Source organism: Tiliqua scincoides, chromosome 1 (genome assembly GCF_035046505.1).
Source record: "Tiliqua scincoides isolate rTilSci1 chromosome 1, rTilSci1.hap2, whole genome shotgun sequence".
Lineage (NCBI taxonomy): Eukaryota > Metazoa > Chordata > Lepidosauria > Squamata > Scincidae > Tiliqua > Tiliqua scincoides.
The window spans coordinates 115,176,026-115,180,936 of record NC_089821.1 but is presented as its reverse complement, the minus strand read 5'-3'; positions in this window follow the sequence as shown (position 1 = coordinate 115,180,936).

The following is a 4,911-nucleotide window of genomic DNA, read 5'->3' as shown; positions in this document are numbered from 1 at the left end:
AGTCATTTAGCACGTCAAGAAATCCGGTTTCCTTATCGTGACCAGAACACAAATTGACCCAGTCAATATGAGGATAATTGAAGTCCCCCATGATTACAACCCTGTCCTTCCTTGTCACCTCCCTGATCTGTTTCCTCATTTCAAGGTCCCCATCAGATTTCTGGTCTGGAGGACGATAGCACGCCCCCAGTATTACATCGCTGCACAAGCCTGGTAATTTAACCCACAGAGATTCTACGGTGGAGTCGGACCCACCTTCAATCTCTACTTTGCTGGATTCTATCCCTTCCTTAACATAAAGGGCCACCCCACCTCCAACACGCCCCTGCCTGTCCCTCCTGTAGAGTTTATAGCCCGGGATTGCGGTATCCCACTGATTCTCCGCATTCCACCAGGTTTCCGTTATGCCCACTATGTCAATATTTTCCCTTGTCACCAGACATTCCAGTTCTCCCACCTTTGCTCGTAGACTTCGGGCATTCGCATAAAAGCATTTATACACGGAATGCCCCAGGATGGGCTGCTTATTCGCTCCTTTGTCCCCGCATCCTCTCATTGTGCCAAACCGTCTATCACATCCCATCACCCTACCTTTCCCAATTTCTTCTCCTACCCTGCCTTTGTCTTGTTGTTCTCTAACCTCCCCATCCTCATCCCATAGGGATGAGGAGTCCCGAACCGGATGCCCCTCGGCTCCTGTCGGCCTTCCCCCAGGGATCAGTTTAAAAGCTGCTCTGCCACCTTTTTAATGTTATGCGCCAGCAGTCTGGTTCCATTCTGGTTCAAATGGAGCCCGTCCCTCTTGTACAGGCCCCGCTTGTCCCAAAACGTTCCCCAGTGCCTAACGAATCTAAACCCCTCCTCCCTACACCACCGTCTCATCCACGCATTGAGACCCCTGATCTCCGCCTGCCTAGCTGGCCCTGCGCGTGGAACAGGTAGCACTTCAGAGAACGCTACCTTTGAGGTCCTGGCTTTCAGCTTCCTGCCTAAAAGCCTAAATTTGGCCTCCAGGACCTCCCAGCTACACTTGCCCACATCGTTGGTGCCGACATGCACCACAGCCGCTACCTCTCCCCCAGCACTGTCTACTAGCCTGTCTAGACGAGAAGTGATGTCCGCAACCTTCGCACCAGGCAGGCAAGTCACCATGCGGTCCTCACATCCATCGCAAACCCCCCTCTCTATGTTTCTAATAATTGAATCCCCCACTACAAGAAGCCCCCGACCCCCCTCCCGCCGAGGAGTATCCTGAGTGCGCTCGGATACGGGCCCATCCCCTGGAGAAGGGGTCCCCCCTAGGGGATTGTTTCCCTCCTCTCCAGGATGACGTCCTCCAGTCCCGAGACTTCCCACCCGGGCAGCCGAGGAGCTGCACGCCTGAGGTTGGGACGAAGCCTGATCGTCCCCAGAAGTCTCCCCACGGTCCTCCTCTGGCTGCCTGCGCTTCTCCAGGTCGGCCACCAAGGCTTCAAGGGAGCGGACGCGTTCCCTGAGAGCCTGGAGCTCCTTGCACCGAGGACACACCCATGACTTATGCCCCAGAGGCATATAATCATACATGTGGCACTCGATGCAGAACACTGGATAGCCCCCACCCTGCTGCTGGCTGTCTGACTGCATAGCTTTTTTGTTGTTGTCGTTGTTGTTTTATTTAGGGGTCCTTTTAAAAACCGTACACTGGATAGCAGCCCTCTTCTCAAGGGAAGAGGAAGGGCAGTGTCTGGGGCCCTGGCCTCCTCGCCCTGCTGCTGAACTCGCCCAGATGCTAAACTCTTGTGCCTTACCTGGCACTTAGTTCCCGAGGCACTGGGTTCCCAGAGGCCACACGCGTCTGCAGAGAGCCTCACGCGATGGCCCGCCTAGCTTTATACTCCTGGCTGGCTCCTCCCCCCTCCTTCCTTCCTGATTGAAAGGGGGCTGGCCTTCCCAGGTGAGTTTACAAAAGCTCAGGAAGGCAAATGGCTGCTGATGGGCGTGACCTACTCTGCAGGCTCCTGAATGGACTGCTTGGATTAGCCTAGTGGGGCTCTTAATGGGTTGGGAATTGGCCCTTCCTAGGTCCTTTCCCTCCTAGTTCTGTTCTCTTAGGCTGGACTGTTTTTGTAACCTCAAGCTAGTTTTTATTTGGGTTTGTTTATTTATTTATTGCTCTCTAGATCCTGTGTCCCAATTTACTGACCTGTTTAGGTTATGTTCTAACTTAGATTAGGTTTAACCTGGGTTAAGTATAGGTTTAATTTAAACAAGTAGGAAAAAAAACAAAAACCTGCTTTCCACTTTATCCTCCTCCCTTCCTTCGATTAAGTGCTACCTTAGGTGCAGCTAACTTTCAACTTTGATTTAAATGCCTGACCCTTGGGCTCTTACTCACGAGTAGGACTCTGCTCTTACTCACGAGTAGGACTCTGCTCCTGCTCAGAGTAGCCCTATGTACCTCCCTTAGGTGCTAACTTTCAATTTTGATTTAAGGTTGCTTTAAAGGTAAGGTTAAGGTTAGAAGACAGGGAGTTAGAAAGACAAAGCGTTAGAATGAGTACACTTACCTCCTCCTCCTGCTCCTCCTCCTCTCCTTCTCCAAAACTCAGAGGTCTCCTTGCCTTCTCCTTGCCCAGATGCTAAACTCTTGTGCCTTACCTGGTACTTAGTTCCCGAGGCACCTGGTTCCCAGAGGCCACACGCATCTGCAGAGAGCCTCATGCGATGGCCTGCCTAGCTTTATACTCCTGAATTAACACCGATCACAAACTCTCTAACAGTGTCAGCAAATGACTCTGAAGTCACCAGGACTCTTATAAAGAAGTGGATGCCGGTGATGAAGGCCTAGCTCCCCAGGACTGCTAAAATTATATCAAAGCAGCGACGTACCTCCCTTTCAGTGTTTGGGGAAGGGCAGCTGGGGAGGTGCACCGGCAAGGCAAAGAGGGGCTGCAAGATGAAGGGCACTGATTAAGTGCTCCTGGAATGGTCCCAATGTGGTGACCGTTACTTGGCTGGGCTCTGGGATCGCGGGTGGGGGTGGCGGGTGTGCAGCTGGATCCCAGTCCAGCTTTGCCATGGTGCCAGTGACGGGCTCCACCTTTGCTGTGGTGCAAGTAGCCTTGGCTTTATAGCTAGAAGAACAGAAAACTAAAAACTCCATGCATAGCTTGTGTAAGATGTTAGGCATCACTGGCCTGCACTTACCCTGAGGAGGTGGTGCCATCCTTTTAAACCCTTCAAGCATCTGCCTGACCGTTAAGTCGGCAGTGTTGTCTGGGATCCCCAGTGTTGACTGAAATGAGACAGTGGCCATGTAGACAGCTGTTGACCTGGCACAGCTTACCGTCATTGAGGAACAAAAGAAACTGCATCAAATGCTGTGTGGGAATGGGTCAGGCATCCTCCAGGGCCATAAGCCAGCAGAAAGAAAGGAACTCCCGAATCTTACTAGTATAAATGAACCTGGTGGAATCTGCTAACGATGCCTATATGACTCCCTGTGCCCTGTCAAGCAAAGTTCCACAGCCACCAGCGCATGGGGTCAAGATCTTGCTGCACTTTTGGAACCAGTTGACAGAAACGCTCCCCCTGAAAATGAGAAAGAGCATTGGCAATGCACCCGGAGTCATGCCTGGCCGAAAACAAAGTATTGATGGTCAAGCACTGAAGAACAAATGCTCTGACCCACTGCATGATTTGGGGTGACTTAAATGTTTGCTGGTTGACAACCCAGAGCACTGCTTGTCACACCAGAAACAGACTGACGTGTTGGCGAACTCCTGGGCCCAGATGTGCATGGTTACTATGATTGGAAACAGCTCAAGGAAAGTGAGGTATGTGGTGATACCTTCTTGGGCCCAAGAGTCTGGCCACAGGGTGGCACATCACTACCCCTGAAGTATATGCCAAAGCCCAATCCACCAACCACATCTGAGTGAACTTGCAACTCTGCCTCAATTAAATGCTGACTCCTCCAGATAGAAATGCAGTTAAATTGTTCTACAAACACAAGCCACATGCAGAGGTCTTCACGCATAGCTGCCAAAATTCGAAGGCAATGTGAAAGCTGGCATAAGTCAGCTATCGCATTGCACAGGTGCCTTAGGAAGGCCCAGCTCGGTGCAATCACCTGGCATGCAAAAGTGAGGTGCCCAACCAGGACCTGCAACTTCCTAAGTGATATCTTCTGGGCTATACAGGCATCCCTCAAGAGTTCAGTGATCTTAGTAAGCTTAGCTGCTGGAAGTCTGCTGCACTTCCGTATGGAGTCCAGTTCAATTCCTAGGAAGGTAAATATGGTTGTTGGGCCCTTGGTCTTGTTGTGTGTGAGGGGAACATCCAGATGTCAGCAGAGTTTGTTAAATTCACAAAGGAGCCTATTGCACATTTTGCTTTTGGCAGGGCCCATGAATAAAAAGACATTCTGGTAGGTTGGTTGCTACCCCTCTCCTAAACCATATGGCCCATTCCAGGAACGTGCTGAAGGTCTCATAACTGCACAGGATATCGTGCATGCCATACGTAGGGCTATGTCCAGATAGTAAGACCCTTTGAACTGGAACCTAGCTGACATAAGTCATCTGGGTGGATGGATAATAGTCTAAAGGCTGACTCAGTGTTGGCCTTGGCCATCAGCACCTCCCAGCTGCATGTCTGGAGGAGGTGCACCACCTCATCCAGGGACATGTACTTCACTGAGCAAAAGTGTGGTGGAATTCTGTCATTCAGATTTGCCCTCTGGAGAAGAAACGTGATATATTAATCTGAATTTCCCAGGTACTTTCTTAGGGACTATACCCAATGGGGATATCTGGAGGTTTTTAAAAAATGGAACAGGAAAGGGTCTGGCCACCCAATTTGCAGCAACTTTATTGGGGTAAAACTCTAACAGATTCAAACTGTGGCAGTTTTATCAGTGTTGGGGATTCT